The sequence below is a fragment of the Zingiber officinale genome, chromosome 6B, assembly GCF_018446385.1.
Source record: "Zingiber officinale cultivar Zhangliang chromosome 6B, Zo_v1.1, whole genome shotgun sequence".
Taxonomy (NCBI): domain Eukaryota; kingdom Viridiplantae; phylum Streptophyta; class Magnoliopsida; order Zingiberales; family Zingiberaceae; genus Zingiber; species Zingiber officinale.
The window spans coordinates 19,164,448-19,182,436 of record NC_055996.1 but is presented as its reverse complement, the minus strand read 5'-3'; positions in this window follow the sequence as shown (position 1 = coordinate 19,182,436).

Here is a 17,989-nt window from a genome sequence, read left to right as displayed (position 1 = left end):
AGACAAATTTCTTTTGCTTTTGCTTCAACAAGGATACACAATTAATTAACAAATAATTTTCATAAAATTAAAAGAAGTAAAGTAAGAGGACTAAAAATTTTATTATTTAGTTACAACGTAGGTGGTTGTTAATCCAAGACAGTCGAAAGCTCCACTAAGAAAAATCTCATTCATGCAGGTGGAGTAGCCTCTTACAGACTTAGAATGCTCAGAAAAATCTAGGAAAATGAATACAATGATTGTTGATTAATTACTAACTCTATGGGACACTTTATAGTCTCCTGGAAAAAGTTACCGTTCCTTGGAGGCGCCTCCAAGGGGATCCAAGATGCCTCCAAGAGGATACAAGTTTATCCTCTTCTCAACAATAACCTAACGACCACTGTTCATTGGAGGCACCTTTATAGAAGCTCCAGGGCACCTCCAATAGAGGCACAAGGGTGCCTCCAGTCTCCAGTAGGGCACCTCCATCAAATCCAGTAGGGTGCCATCTTCTCTCAGCAAGGCGCCTCTTTCTTGAGGTGCGAGGATGCCTCCATACGTCTTAGAGGCGCCTTCACTCCGACGGCTGGAAGATCCAAAGTCAACTTTAGAGTTGACTTCTTTCTTCTTTGTGTAGGTGATGTTCTGATCATCCAAAGTTATGTTCACCCGAATCTAACTCTGACCTTCTCCTTGAGCAGGCTTTCTCTTCGGCTTCTCGTCCCTTGAACATGTCGCACGCGTCATTCTCATCCACTAGTGTACTCTTCCATAACTTTTTATCTTTCGAATGCACCGAGCCTATCGACTCGCTTCTCATGTCATCCTTCTCATCCACTGTATCTTCCGCTCAACTTCTTGTGTTTCTAAGTCCTTGCACACTTAGACCCAATGCATCAAAAATGCAGATCATAACTTAACTCGATTGATCACATCAAAACCAACTTGAGGTACTCACACTTACAGATGCCTGGGATGCCCAGAGCCATTGCACAGATCGTTGCCAACTAGATCAACATCGACCAAGTCCAGACACCCGTATTGCTTCCAGGCATTTGGAAGCCACCACGTCAGTAAATGATCACTTTGAGCAGAATGACTATAAATAGGTTATGATGCTCAAGGTTTAATTATATCACACTCTGTTCTTAAATTCTAAACTCTATAATTTCATTTTAAGAGTGTCCATGCTTTTAATTCATGTAAGGGGTTTCTCCGTCTCCGATATTGTCGAAGGAGTTTGTTTGTGCGATTCATTTTATCTTGGATTATCAACCACTCAAGTTGTGACCCAATTAAATCCATAGTCTCCTTATTTTCTTTTATTCATTACTTTTTTTGTTAATTAATGTGTGTATCCTTGCTGTCAAGGAAGTTCAACGTGGATATGTGCTAAAACATATTTCGTAAACATGTGCAGCAGAAATAAAAATAATAATAAACTACTTTATTACAACACATACAACACACACATATGATGATACATCCATATAGACATTATCATAAAATTATATTTACAGAATTAAATTTATTCTAGTTTTACTTGAGTTGAATCAATATCAACCAAAAGATGCTAAAATGTCTCACCTATATTCGTATCCACACAGAGTTAGTTCTCATCAAGACCGCTTCCAAAGCCACGAGTCGCATCTCTATCTACGGTTCTAGACAACGATCAAAAATAAGTCGATCCAAGAGAGGATCTCTCCCACGTTTTGGTATCTGGAGGCGTACGCAACTAGGCGATACCAAACACAGAGGTTACTCACTCTCTTCATCCGGCAGCTCAAGGCAACCTGGCTACAATGAAACGAGATGAATGACAACAACAATTGTTACGGTTTGAGGATGATATCACTGATGTCCATCGTCTAACCGGAGACAAGGTCGACAGTGGTCAATAGTTAACCGCCGACATGAAGGGTAGTCGACAGCAAGTGCTCTAGCAGTGCACGACAAGCGTGCGAGTGGTTGGAAGTGCTGCCAACCGTTAGGAAGTGATTAGGGCCGTAGCCAGAATCTAAATTTACCTGGGGCTGATCATCGAGATATAATAAATTAATTGATTCAAAAATATAAACAAAAAATGATTATTAATTTTTCAAAATTATAGAACAATAGTATCTAATATTCAATATATTCAAAATTAAAGCATAGAGCAAAAAATGCTATTGAAATTGTGCTCTTCGATTTTTCTTAGAATCAAATTCATTAATTATTATATCATTATCAATTTTTTCAACCAACTCCCATCAACAAACTCATTAAATAAAACTAATCAAATTAATTAATAAATATGCTAATAAATTTAATCAATTTATTAAAATAAAAATAGTAGTTGACTCATACAGATAATATCAAAAGAAAATATATCTACAATAATGATCATACTAATATCGTGTGCTATTCGAGAGAATGGATGTCGCGCTTGTACTCGTCGAGTTATTGCCGAACACCTATATAGGACATGAATATAAAATATCATGTGAATGATAATGTAAAGATCTTCAAGAAATTAAGAGATTACGTCACCGAGAAAGGAGCTCTATTGTTCGAAGGAAATCCAGTCTAAAAATAAACAGATCTACTCGAATCTAGTGACGGAAAAAGAGGATCAAAATTAAAATCTTTCGCATGTACGACTTTGCGGATAAGAGGAAAAACAAGGAGGTGGGGGACGACGGTATTTGTGACTCTGCGGATAAGAGGAAAAATAAGAGGTAGCGTGCGTGGAGTTTATAAAATTTTAATTTAATTAAAATTCCTAATAAATTGACATGTGTTTTGGAAATTTAATTAAACAAAATTAAAAATTTTGATTTAATGGAAAGTGCATGCGGAAATAATTAAGGAAAAAAAGTATATGGATGATTTATTTTATTTTATTTTTCTAAAGTTGGTGGGGCTGGAGCCCACCCTAGCCCCAATGTGGCTCCGCCCATGGAAGTGATTGTAGCAAGCAAGGAGAAGCAATTCTTTTTATGAAGCGAAGAAACTAATTTCTAATTTGGGACTTCTCTATGAAAAAATACATGCTTGTCCGAATGATTGCATGATTTATTGGGGCGAGAATGTGAATGAACAAGCTTGTAGAGTATGTAATCTTTCAAGATGGAAAAACATGCAGAAACAACCAAACAAAGTCACACAAAGGTGGAAAAATCCTTCAGATGAAAACTCCCGCCAAGGTTTTTTGGTATTTTCCGTTGATGCTGAGATTACAACGAGTATTCATGTCATCTCATACATCTGAAAATATGCAATGGCATTCTAAGAAACGAGTTTCAGATGGAATTTTAAGGCATCCGGCTGATTCACCATCATGGAAGGCATTTGATGAGTGACACACTGAATTTGGAGTAGATCCTAGAAATGCACATTAAGTACTCGCCACTGATAGGTTTAATCCATTTAAAAATCAAAGTACGTCACACAGTACATGGCTTGTTGTTCTAATGCCTTATAATTTGACACCTTAGGAACCTATGAAGCCTCATTCAATTATTTTATCCACCTTAATTCCAGGACCCAAGGCACCTGGAAACGATATTGATGTATATTTACATCCCTTGTTGGCTGAATTAAAGGACTTATGGGAAAATGGGATTACCATTTATGATGCTTGCAACAAAGAAATGTTTCAAATGCGGGTTGCATTACTTTGGACAATTAGTGATTTTCCAAGTTTGGGATGTTTGTCTGGGTGGAATGCAGTTTTGTTGCCCCTTGATTATTTAGACTGATGAAAAATTCCAAAGCATCGGTTGGAGGAGGCATGTAAACTTGTTATTGTAAGTTCAGAAGTACTTAATATCACACATGAGTTTCAAACATTAACATATTTAATTTTATGTTTATAGGCACGATTCATAATCTCCGATCAACGCCGAGATTTTGTGATGCAAATGAAGGGAGTTGCATGGAGGCGATGGAGGACCCAAGTTAAAGCTACGTCTTATGACTCAAATATCCCATTAGAGGGGCTTGTGTCCATTCATCCTATTCCTCATGGTCTAGCTACAAAAGTCTGGGAAAGATTATGTGAGCACTGGAAGGTTACTGAGGTAATTACGAGTATTGATAATTTTTTATATATAGTTATGGATATTCCTAGTAAAACTTAAACTTTTTTTTAGAAAAGTTCAAAAATAAATTGAGAAAATGGAAAAAATAAAAATGGAACTCAAGCACAGGGACGAATAAGTATTGCTTCTCTAGAAGACAAATTTGTAAGTATCAAATCATATTTTTTCTTTGCAACAAGTTTCATATTACCTATTTGTTGTTTAAACTTTGATGTTATAAATAACTGGTGTTATATGCTTCTATGGTGTTGTAAATATAGATTAACAATGATATAGAATGTAGTTAAACTTTAAAGATATGTTGTTAACGATTGATTCTACTTTTTCTTTTCATTTATTTTGTAATTTGTGAATGTGTGAATTAAGAGTATAAGTTTTGTTTGCAAAATTTCAGCAGTCACATTTGTTATATATGTGTTATTGTTCTTCTATTAGTTGAAAGAAAATGGTAGGAAGCCAACGTAACTCACATAGAAATAATGCATTTGAGTCGAAGAAGTAAAAAAGAAAAGAGGTGCTCCAGTTGATGCCGAAGCCATACGCTATGAGGTACTGATTTGTTACAATTTTTTTAAAATGGATTTTGAATAAAATTTTCATTTAATTGACGTTTTGTTTGTTAGCATTTGTTGGATGAGGCTGTGCAAATTCACCTACAAGACATGCCTAAGGGAACACAAGTAATAGAAGTGCATGAGGATGCATTTCAGTTATATTTTCTTTAAAATTTGATATCATTTTTGTTAAGGATATTACAAAATGTATATGTATTAATTATAAATTTTATGCAGTGATGTATTCGGAACTGAGCATTCTGGTTGAGTTCGATGTCTAGGAGCAGGAGCACTAACTAGCCAAGTCTTCCTTGAACAATGTAAATGTAGCTCATTCTACAATAGGCAAAACTATCACTCCACTACGGATATGATAGATAAATTCAAAGCAATGCAAGAATAAATGAACAAAGATATGGAGATGCGTGAATTACAGTTGCGAGCAGAAATGGAGGTGCAAAAAGCACAATTTCAAATAGAAATAGAGCAAATGAGACAAATACAAGATCAGTTTGAAAGTTTTACACATGTTATGTAGAGTATGATACATGGATAGCTGGAGGGTCTAATGGACCTGAATTGTTACCAACATAGGTATTTACATATTATATAATATCAAATTAACAAGTTGGTTACTTGTTCAAATCTTTTATTTTAATTTTAATTTATTTTTACAGATGACAATTCTAATGGCAAACATCATTCAGAAACACATGCATGCCACATCAAATCCAAAAGAAAATGATACCTCCCCAGAAGATTCATCTGATAATTAGATATTGAAGGAAAAATATATTTTAGTTTTTGCCTTCATTTGTAGTCATTAGTATGCTTTTGTTTTTAGAATTTCATGTTTCTTGAAACTTAGATACTCATTTGTGGATTGTTGGATTTTGTTTGATTTGTATCCCAGTAAATGACAATTCATTTTTGTTATATTTTTGTTATTTTTTAGTTATTTCTCTTAGATGTACCATGTTTTTTCCATTGTGGAGTTGATTGTGCAGTAGGAACGAAATAGAAAAATCTAAAAATGTTTTTTTAAATGACTTCCGAAGTGGTTAACAACCACTCTTGGACGAGAAAATGTATTGCAGTGCCCATAGCTGTACAAACGGTTTACAACAGCTTCAGAAGTTTGTACAAGCGTTTTGAATAACCGCTCCTATATATTAATTTTAAGCGTTAGTTAACCGCCTCAAGAATAAAGCAACCACAGTGCTAGAAAACTGAATGTAATGCATGTTTATAGGTCTGGTTATCAACCACTTCCAAAGACTAGAAACACCAACGGTTAAACAACCGCTTCTGTGACTACTTGTTGGAGTTGTTTATAACTCTTTCGAATAATGCTTTTAGGAGCGATTATTCTTGTTTCACCACCGGTTGTTGTTGTGGTACAATAGACGCTAGGAGTGGATGAAATTGAGTCAGTAATAGAACCGCTTCAAATTTATTTGAAGCGGTTAGAATACTCTTCAGAAGGTCCCAAAAACCGGTTCTAAAGCCCTTGTTTTTTTGTAGTGGAGGAAGATCCACAAGTTCCCAAGTGTGATTTAGCAAGATAGATTATATCTCAAATGTAATTCTCTCTCTCTAGGAAGGTCCATCAAAAGAGTTTACTGCTTCTGAGTAACTTCTAGGCTCAATTTCAAACAATGAAAGTGATAAAATCCAATCCATAGAATTTTTCTACCCGAGCTCTTTTGCTCCGTCTAAGCTCAACCTTGACTGGTTCCTCATCATCTTCATCTTGTGTTTCATATGCTCATTTTGAGGAGCTAACTTCCTCTCGGGTCTTATATGGAAACACATGCTCGAACAACGAGGCATTTCTCGATTCTATTATTGAGTTCATGTGTATATCCGGTATTTGTGACTCATACAAAAAAACTGATACCCACTGCTGTTATGTGTATATCCAATAAATATGCAATCAACAGTCTCTGATCCTATCTTAATCCTTTTTGGATCAGGTACCAAAACTTTGGCAAGACACCCCCACATTCGTAAATATTTGTAGGACGGTTGTCTTCCATTCCACAACTCATAAGGGATCTTATCTATTTTCTTCCAGGACACCTTATTTAAAATGTAATTAGCTATTAACACAACCTCCTCCCACAAGAACTTTAGTAACCCAAAGCTCAATAGAAGAGTATTTATCATTTCCTTTACAGTTTGATTCTTTCACTCAGCAACTCCATTTTGTTTAGGTGTATAAGGAGCTATTATTTCGTATTTGATCCCATGTTCAACACACAGCTTAGCGAACGGTGATGCATATTCACCACCTCGATCACTTCGAACCACCTTAATTTTTTATTAAGTTGGGTTTCAACCTCATTCTTATAGAGAGCAAATTTCTCTATAGCTTCATCCTTAATTTTGAGAAGATACACATAATAGTATTTTGTGTTATCATTTACAAAAGTAATGAAGTTTTTATCGCCACCATGTGTTGACTTACCTTTTAGGTCACCCATGTCAATGTGGATTAGATCAAGTGGTTTGTTACTTCTTTCAATTTATTGAAAGGATGACCTTGTCATTTTAGCTTCAACAAAAATTTCACACTTGCATTTCGAATCAAGGTGGAAGTAGGTATACTTTGCATATTTGTTAATCTACACAATGTATCGTAGTTAACATGTCCTAATCTATCACGCCACAAACATGAAGACTTAAGCATATAAGTGGAAGATATTTTATTTTTATTTATCTTACACCTAATGGTCATTATATTGAGCTTGAATAGCTCATCAGATATATAGCCCCTTCCTACAAACATTCCAATTTTGGATAATACAACTCTATCTAATTCAAAAATAATACAAAAGTTATGATTGCTTAACAGTGATCTAAACACTAGATTCTTCCGAATCTCCAAAACATACAACACATTGTTCAAAGTAAGGTTCTTGCCTGAGGTCATCTTCAACACTACTTTTACTTGGCCCATGATGCCCGAGGTTACTGAGTTCCCCATAAACAGTTTGTCTCCATTGACTTCTTCGAAGTTGTGGAGCAGCTCCTTGTTGCAGTAGACATGTCTGGTGGCTCCAGTATCGATCCACCATTACCACGGGTTTAAACCCACCAGGTTTAATTCAAAGACCACAGCGCAGAGGTCATCCATTTTTGGTCCCTTGTTCAGGTTAGCCTTCCGCTTCTTCTTTGACTTTCTTCACTTCAAAGATTTGTGATCAACTTGGTCACAGTTGAAGCACTTCCTAGAGAACTTCTTCTTGCTGATGCCTCCTCTGGGTCTCATCTTGGAAGATTTAGGGTTCTTCCGTTTCAAGTTTTGATCGTGCTCGACCATGTTGGCTTTCACAGTAGCCTAAGAGAATAACTATCTCTTTGAACTCTTATTGTCTTCTTCAATGCGAAGTGTAATAATGAGTTCCTCCACATTCATCTCCTTCCACTCGTGCTTTAGGTTGTTCTTGAAGTCCTTCCAGCCGAGGGGCAGTTTCTCAATGATAGTAGCCACCTGGAAGGTTTCACTCAAAATCATCCCTTCTGAGTGGATCTCGTGCAAGATCACCTGAAGCTCCTGGACTTGGCTAATCACCGTCTTGGAGTTAACCATCTTGTAGTTCAGGAATTGGCCCACGATGAACTTCTTAGCCCCTGCATCCTCCATCTTGTACTTCATGTCCAGGAACTCCTACAGCTCCTTAACCGTTCTCTTCATATTATACAAAGTTTATAATGAGTCAAAAAGACAATTGAGGATGTAGTTTCGGCAAAGGAACTTAGAATGAGTCTATGCCTCCACTACACTAATGGTCTGTACATCAGCATCCTAAGCATGCTTGGGAGGGTCCTCAGTCAAGAATCGAGCCAGATTGAGCGTGGTCAATTAGAAGAGCATCTTCTGCTGCCACCTCTTGAAGTTCAGTCCATTGAACTTCTCTGAGTTTTTTCTCGTGATTGATTGACACAGTTCTAATTGAGGCAGAAGGGTCTTCATGTGTTGAGTCTGTTGCACCTCAACACATTGTTCTATAGCCATCTCAACAGAACTAGAATCTATTTCAAGATTGTTGGACAATCTGCCGGAGATATTTGAGAATTAGCTAAATTTAAATTACATTGAATTAAATTCAACTTATCTATTGAGATGACCTGAGCAGATAATCTCAAGCTACCAGCAAGGGTTGGTTTCTGCTAAATATTGACTACGAAGTGGCTGAGCGAGCAAAGTGTCTGAGCAGGCAGAGTGGTTAATCGAGCAGAGCGTCCGAGCAGGCAGAGTGGTTGATCAAGCGGCTGAGTGGCAGTGTAGCCAAATCATGAGTTGGCAGGACGGCTGAACGGGCTTATTGGCCGAGTGGGTAAAATGCCCGAGCGGGCAGAGAGACAGATCAGGCTGAGTGAGTGAGTATTCAACTGAGCAAAGTAGAGTAGCTGACCGAGTAGTGCGACCGAGCAAGCAAATCGGCCGAGTCACAGAGAGCTGACTGGGTGCGGTAGATCGGGTAGAGTGGTAGATCAGGCCAAGTGGTTGATCGGGTAGAGTCGCCGACTAGCTAAAGTTTCTGATCAGGCAGAATGGTTGATCAAGCAAAGCAGCCGACCGAGCAATGCGGTCGAGTGAGTAGAGACTAGATGGGCAGAACAGTCCGACGGTAGAAGGCAGGATGACCCGAACGACTGAGAGACCTGGGCGGGGAGTGTCCGAGCGGTCGAAGAGGCTGAACGGGTGAAGCAGAACGAGGCCTGTGATGGTTGCAGTTTCCTTGAAACAAATTCACTCCCACCTTCAGTTCTGCTTCGAGGTTTTCTCAGGTCATTTGTTTCCCAAGATACAACGATAAACCGTGATACACACCAAACACTGGTGGTCACAGCAAACTGAGAAGTACCCGATTGCTACCATGGGTACTTCACTGAGCAAGAGATGCATGACAGAGGAGGAGGGGAACAGAGGTGAAGAACTTCTACTTGTGTGTGTTTTACCTGTGATCACAGCCTCCTTATATAGGAGCTCAGACCAATAGCCAATGTTAATGATCGATTAATGATCATTACTCGTTGAGTTATGAAACACCAACGTTTCACTCATCCATTTATATTCTGCATTAATCTCTAATTCAATGCATTCGTTACACACTTAAATAAGCAGCAAAAGGTTTATGTGGTAAAATGTTGATTGTTCCACTTGGACAAATTTTGTCCCGATCGGCCCAGCATTCGACGCACGCAGGTCGTGCTTGCATAGGAGTCAACTTAATTCAATGCAATTCAGACCCTGGATTTGAACCCCCCTGCACACCCACACATGAGAGAGAAAGTCTCTACCCATGCATTTGTTCATATCATCAATGCATGTGAATCAATATAAACCAACCAATATGCTTTGAAACTCTCAATGTGGGACTAAAATCTCATTTACAATGGATCTTCTTTCCTCTTCCACCTCTTCTCCATTCACATATATTCAACATCTTGGACACTATAATTTATTTTTTTTAGTTTTTAGTTTTTAATTGGCACCACATATATAATTTATGTTGATTAATTCTAGAGTGACCGGATTTGCCCCATGGAAGTTTTCCACCGTCGCTAGGGTAAATCGAGAAGCCCTCATGGTGGGCGACTCATCGTTTAGTATTCTCGGGTCAATTATTCATTAAGGAAAATTTATCCGTTAATTCATCGAAATTGAGAGTCATTCCTAATGTAGGAGGATCCAAAGAATTTTATTATTTTTTAGTAATTTTTCTTTTTTTAGTATTTTTTTTGATATTTTAGGTATTTTTGATAATTTCTATCTTTTTATATTTTAGATTTTAAACTCGTTTGAATATTTTAGGATTATAAGTCTTTTTTTCCGTTAAGATTTCTTTTATTTCGTTATGAGATAAAAATTAAGATCTATATATTAAGATTTCTTTCTTTTCTTTAGGACTTAAGGTCTAGAGTCTGTATAAATATTTATTTAGCTACTTGAGGAATCATCCTCGATTATTAAATAAATTTTCCTTTTTTAAAAAACTCCGAGGATGATAGTTTCTCTTCTTGTCTTCTCTTAAATCCTCCTTCTTATCAGCCCTCAGGATAATTAATTACTATCCTGCCTGACTTCAGTTGATATCAGAGTTGGTCGACCCTGCTCACCCCCAATGGTTACTCCATGGTCGACTTCATCAAGTCCTAAGAGAAGCCTTCTCCTTGGAAAAGGATGCCACTTTGAACATCGAATAACTCGTCGGAAAGAAACCTAGAATTCTCATTAATGACGACAAAGATAACAATTCAGGAAATTCAGAGATTGATTTTAATACCATATTTATAATAATATATTTTCATATTTATTATTATGTTTTCCATATATTATCTTGATAATATATATAAATAGGTGAGTTAGCTTATGCCAATTATCAATCAATAATAAAGAAGAATTATCTTATCTTTTCTCGTCTTTCTAATTCTTTCTTATATTTATGTGCTTCCGTATTATGTATTTCAACCCTCATTGTAGCAAGGAAGCAACCTGAGTGTTCATAAATTTACACAAAATAACTCAATTGGCGAACCAGTTGGGATTTGAAATCATCATCAAAGACGACCATGTAGGATCCGATGTGGGCCAATTTGTGTGGTAAACTCAGTGGACATGATGGGGCATGCATGGCTCCGGGCTCACCAACTTGGAGTTCATGCCATATCCCATGCGACGGTGATCCGGTGGTTCCATGGGGCGGCCTCAAGTTGATGGCGATGCTGGGTTTCGGGAGCCGGCCAAGGACATGAAGCTCAACTTTATACAGTGCAACATTGCCATATAGGAGAGCAGTTTGATCAAGCGGTATCCGAGGGATCACCTAGTGTTCAAGGATCCCATGTCCTTCTACTAGCAAGGGCACCTTGTGATGAGGTCCACCTTCGTGGTCAACCAAAATGTGAAGCTCAATATAAATAAGTTCAAGCTAAGGATATAGATGTAGTGGCACTGGACAATAAAGCTCTTGATGTACTCGAGAGACCTGTCCAATGCAATCAAGGTGCTAGAGGGGGATTTGGAGAGGGTTCCAATTGCAGCTTGGAATGAAACATTGGTCATGAATCCTTGCGGCATGTATGAACTAGCATATGTCAACCACAGAAATGTCAAGAAGACTCTCAGCAATTGGATTGCTCAGGTTAACAAGCCGCTAGAGTAGTTCATCATCATCAAGGATTATGCTACTACTAGTTGTAATGACCCACCTTCTACTGGCTAGGCTGTAAGGCCGGGGTTACATTATGCTAAGCTATTCTATGCGGAAAACTGGACTAAATAAAATCTTACTCTGCTAGTGACTATTACAGCCTGTAAGATTAGGTTCAAAGACCTTTCCATTGACATACATACACTAGGGAAGGAACCCATAATTTCTATTTGCTCAAAAGACTGAATTGAGACCCTTCCAGCTGAAATCAGACACTCCAATCGATCAGCTGATCGATTGGAGTCATCTGATCGATCCGCTGATCGATTCAGCGTGCTACTGTGCATGGACCAGATTCTGGATCGATCGGCTGATCGATCCGTCCTGACTAATCGATCCATGGATCGATTCAGCGCGCTACTGTGCGCAGGGTAATATTCTGGATCGATCGGCTGATCGATCCAAACTTGTCAATCAATCCAAGGATCGATTCCGAGCTCTCCGTTCGCGACAGAACGCGACCGGATCAAACTCCCCAATCGATCAGCCGATCGATTGAGGGCCTCCAATCGATCGGTGGATCGATTGGGGTTTCTGATTTCGCAGCTAAGCTCTGATTTCAGCACTGTTTCGTGCCAAGGTCACATACATAAGTTCTAAAATAACTGGAAAACATTCTAATAGCAAACAACTAGTGTTCTAAGCATGTCCACTAACCATCTAAGCATATCTAGCATAATTCGGACACTTGAGTATCTAGAAATACAGAAAAGTAATACTATAAGAAAATACTAAATTCTAAAGGTTGCTAGTTTCTCCAAGGATCTTTATTCCAAGTTCCTGCCCACACACATCTTTGTAGCATTGTCCTCCAGCCTCCGCTAGTCCATCTTTCCTTTACCTTTATCTGCAGTATAAGGAAAAGAAGTATCTGTAAGCTTACGCTTAGTAAGAAACCATCTACCTCACAAAACATGCATATGATGCAAGTTATACTTTCAAAACATGCTATTTGAAATATATGCTGAACATTGCTAAAATATAAATACTGAAGTTATTGTTCATGTATACAAAAACATGGCATCCAAACTAGTCATGGAATATCAAGAGCTAAGCATGAAACTATCACATGTATCAATGGAAAGAACTAAACTGATATAACACTGAGCTGAACTGAACTAAGCTAATACTGAATTTAAATCATGTTCACATAACTGATTGTGAGATTTTGAAAAATTATTTATAATAATAGATCAAAATACTAATCATGCTGCTGATGGGCCCAGCAACCGTACTTGCTATGCGCGCATCCCTAACTAAACCTGGGGTTGCAAATTCCGAATCTAGTAGGGTTTACTAGGTTATCTAAACCTAGGGACGACTATGGGAGCCCAACCAAATGGACATCTAGTCCAGTACAGTGCCTCTGCTGAAAATAAAATACTGGTTATAGCTGAATTTTCTTATCTTGCTATTTCTAGGTTATCTGAACCTAGAGCTAGGTTGTCTGAACCTAGAGGCGACTGTGGGAGCCCACCCATTGGACCGTAGTCCCATATAAGCTGTAATAAAACTGAACATGCTGTAAAAAAAATGCTTCTATTGCATTTACTGAGCTATTATAATGCCTATGGTGGCATTTAACTGAGCTATACATTTCTTCAAACATATGTGTTTGGACCAAAAGTAGCTAGAGGGGGGGGTGAATAGCTCGTCGCGTGCTCGTTGCTCGGTGTTGCTTGTTTCTTCAAGAATGCGCAGCGGAAAATACATAAACAAACACAAACACGCTAACACTAAGAGTTTACTTGGTATCCACCTCCAACGGAGATGACTAATCCAAGGATCCACACCACGCACGTACCCTCCACTATGAAAACACTCCTTTTTGGTAACTACCGAGGGCGGAGAAGCCCTACAAGACTCTCAGTACAAGAAGAAGAAAGGGTAGTAAAGAATAAGCAAAAGCTTACAAGAAATGCAGTAAAAACCCTAGCTTCTTCTTCTTCTCGTTGCAACTCGCCTCTTGACTTGGATGAACCTCCAAGAACCTTCAAGAACTGGCGGTGAGGAGCTTAGAGAGTGCTGGGGAGGAGCTGTGTTGAATCTGGAATGAATCGGTGAAGTTCTCTGAAGAAATCGCACGCCAACAGCTATAAACGACGCCAACGGTCGAATCCCAATCGATTGGATTGCTCCCAATCGATTGGGGAGGCTTTGGATCGATCCACGGATCGATCCAGAGCGCCTCTGTGCTCTGGAAATCTCGGATCGATCCACGGATCGATCCAAAGCTATCGTGCGATCCGACGCTCCAATCGATCGACCGATCGATTGGAGCCTCCCAATCGATCGGGTGATCGATCGGGAGGGCTTCTGTCCGACACTTCACCCGATCGATCAACCGATCGATTGCATGATCAATCAATCGGTGGATCGATTGATCCAAACCTTGTTTTGCCCAAACCAAGCCAAGCCCCTAAACCAACATCTAGTCAACCATGACTTGTTGGTACATAAGACCTAGCATCCGGTCACCCTTGGCCAGCTAGGACTCTCTCACCAAGTGTCCGGTCAATCCATTTGACCCACTTGGACTTTTCTCTTCTTGCCAAGTATCCGGTCACCCCTAAGACCTACTTGAACTTTTCCGTACCAAGTGTCCGGTCAACCTTGACCCACTTGGACTCTCACGTGTCTGACCTTGACCCACCAGGGATTTCTCTAGCTTCACTCACCAGGACTTTCCCAATTGCTTAGATTCACTCACTAGGTCTTTCACCTGGCTTCACTCACCAGGATTTTTCTCCTGCCTAGCTTCACTCACTAGGACTTCCCAATTGCCTAGCTTCACACACTAGGTCTTTCACCTGGCTTCACTCACCAGGATTTTCCTCCTGCCTAACATCCCAGTTAGGACTTCCCAGTCAAGTATCCGGTCATCCTTGACCTACTTGACTCTTCTTCAATCAATATCTTATTGTCAAACATCTAAACACAAACCAAGACTCAGCTTGGTCAACCAGGTCAACCTTGACTTGAGGGATGTTGCACCAACAATCTCCCCCTTTTTGATGTTTGACAATACCACAATAACACTTACAATGCCACATGTAAGTTAGGCTAATCCCATAGCCTCATTCTTCATGCCACTAGGTAATGAAAGCATAAGTTAAGCTTTTCATTCTCCCCCTAAGAGGGAAAACTCCTTCTTAGATAATGAAAGCCTAACTTACTCCCTTTCACACGTCCTTTCATTCTCCCCCTATTGGCACACATCAACCTATGCCCCCTCTTTGGGCACACTTCAACAAATCCTTTTGTTGAAAACTCTCCCCCTGAAGAGTTGCTCATCATTGGTTACAACTTCACTCGTTGAACCAACATGATAATGAAGGTCTCATACCCTTCATTTATCCTTAACTTCTTCCTCAATGTAGACAAATACCCAACCTTGAGCATTTTCTAACATCTTGAGTTCCCACTTGAAATAATGAGGATATCCACTCCCCATTTCAAGTTTAAAAGCTCGTCCATGAGCATTTTCTTTAAAGAAGGTTAACCACCTTCCAAGGTTCATGAAAAATAATTTTCATGCCTTTAAAGAGTCCCTCCCCTAAAGACATGGTGGTAACTTCTGTCATTGCACCAACAATGACTTGGAATCCCTAAACCTTTAGGAAACCCAGATTTAGAAGTTTTGAGGTTCAAATGTTCAAAATTTGAAACAAACCTCAACCTAAACTTCAATGAAGTCTTCCTTAACCATTCCATCCTTGTTTTCAACACGAAAACACCCTTTTATGTATACAAATGTATTTTAAGGGTTTGGAATGGTTACATAGACTAACCATGGTTCAAAGATGTTGAAGTCGCCTTCCCAACCAAAATCAGCAACTTGGATCGATTGGAGTTGGGATCCAATCGATTGAACAACCAATCGATCCACCGATCGATTCGGTATGTGTGATCGATCCACCGATCGATCCAGCAGTCTGCAGTAGCAATCCGAATCGATCCACGGATCGATTCAGAACTCAATCGATCCATGGATCGATCGGAGTTCGATAGTTGCTGAAATTCCATTTCGGTCAGAAACCCTAGAAAATTCTACAAAATCCAAAAATCATGAAATTTCGTGTAGACATTATTTAGGCATACTTAATCATGGAAAAATAGCTTTCTATGAAAATACTTTATATTTTCAAAGATTGACACAAACTTGAAAACTTGCAAAACTTTAGCGTTTTCTTCAAGTTTGTGTCTAACTATTCAATGGTGATTACTATCAAAAGATAGCCTTCACCAAAGTTTTCCAAAAACATTTTAAAACATTTTCAAAACCAATATCCCATCATGTTCCTTGGGCATAATGCACATGACTTGTACATTAGCTTTCCCAATGATGGGAAAACACATAACTATGTGTTTTGATGAACTTAAAACTCAAAAGAATGCACTAAATCAACATCTTGAGTTTTGTTCATCATCCTAACATCTCACTTGTATCTAATGTGCACTGAAACACATACAAGTCATCTTATAGGTCTTTGTGAGATGTAAGATTTTGGTTTTGCCCTATTCTAGGGATCATGCATATCTATCTAGGCATTTTGAGAGGTAGACATCCACAAAGGATGTTACTTGTTGATTTACTTGTTAAACAAATGTCACTTGTTTATTCCACTTGTTGTAAACAAATGCCACTTGTTTAACTAATGTCATATGTCCTTAATTTTTAAGGAAATAAACATAATGCATGATAATGTTATGGCATACATCAAAATAAAATAGCTTTCAAAAGAAAGATTCCTATAACTACATGATGTATGTATGACATGACATGGTATTTTTGTATTTTTCATGATAAGTCATGAATGCAAAATACAAATAAGATAAAATATGATGTCATGGCATATTATGAGCAAACAATCATGGCAAGGTTTAGCATAAATAAAATATACCTAGATTACCTATCTAAGTATCGTTAATCTTAGCTAATCCTAAAACTTAAACCCTAGATTGCCCAAAGTGCTTCAAGAGAGTGCCAAAACCTAAATGGGCATTTCTAATTCTCTTGATTAATTTATGCCAATTGAAATTAAGCTTATCCTCAAATGTTGGCATATTCTATTTTTCCTCAAGAGTAATCACATAAATCAAGGCCCGGAGTGCCTTAAAATTTATAAGAGAATACCAAAATCCCAACTTGGTATTTCTCTAGGTTTTCCCAATTTATGCCTTTTTAAGATAAAATCAATTTTCCACCATTAGGCACATTTTACTCTTTCAAGGAGTAAATAATACTTCTATATCATCTTCATAGGTTAACAAACTCCTTGAAAATGCTCCTTGAGTGTCAATTTCCTCAAAGTTGGGTTAACTACCCTTCTAATCGAAGTTGACACTCTCTAACCCATCTATGGGGTAGAGAAGATGCTCCTAGGAACCCAACACCTATTGGTGCTCCTTGGATGCTCTAGGTACTCACTAGGGATAACTTCCCTAGATACCTTCCTAGTAACCTTGTTGAGCTTCTTAGAAGCCTTGGTCACATTTTCTAGGTCAACTCTCGGGATAGCCTCTCTTGTGACCTTGTTAGTGACTTTCTTAGACTTCTTAGAAGTCTTAGTCACTTTGGTTGCAAAGATACTTCTAGGGATATCTTCCCTTGTATCTTGGACTTGACCTCTAGACTTAGGGTTTGTTCCATAGCTATATGGAACCCTATGATAACTAGGCACATCCTTTTTAGCTTTGGGTTTGTATCCCAAACCTCTATGACCATTGGATGACCTTTGTGCTCCTAGACCTAGGCTATGCTCATTTTGGCCTAATAAGATATTTTCCATCCTTCTTAGGGTCTTTTCCATTTTATCAAGTCTTGACCTCAAGACTTGATTTTCCATCACTAAGTCCTTAGTTTTTGGTTTTCCATTAAGTCTATGAGCATTTTTGTTTCTAGGCTTGTAGCTACAATCCTTAGAGTTCTTGCCTAGACTTTTACCTACATTCCTAGCCTTAGGTGTAGTAGTTTTGGCATGTAGGGCCACATGCTTTTCCTTAAAGCCCTCATGCTTCCTATTCTTATGGTAAATCGCATTAAAATGATAAAAATTAGAACTATCATGCTTTTTACCATAATGTAAAGGAGTAGGCTCAATAAATGTTACCTTCTTCTTTACCTTGGAGGCTCCCCCTTGAC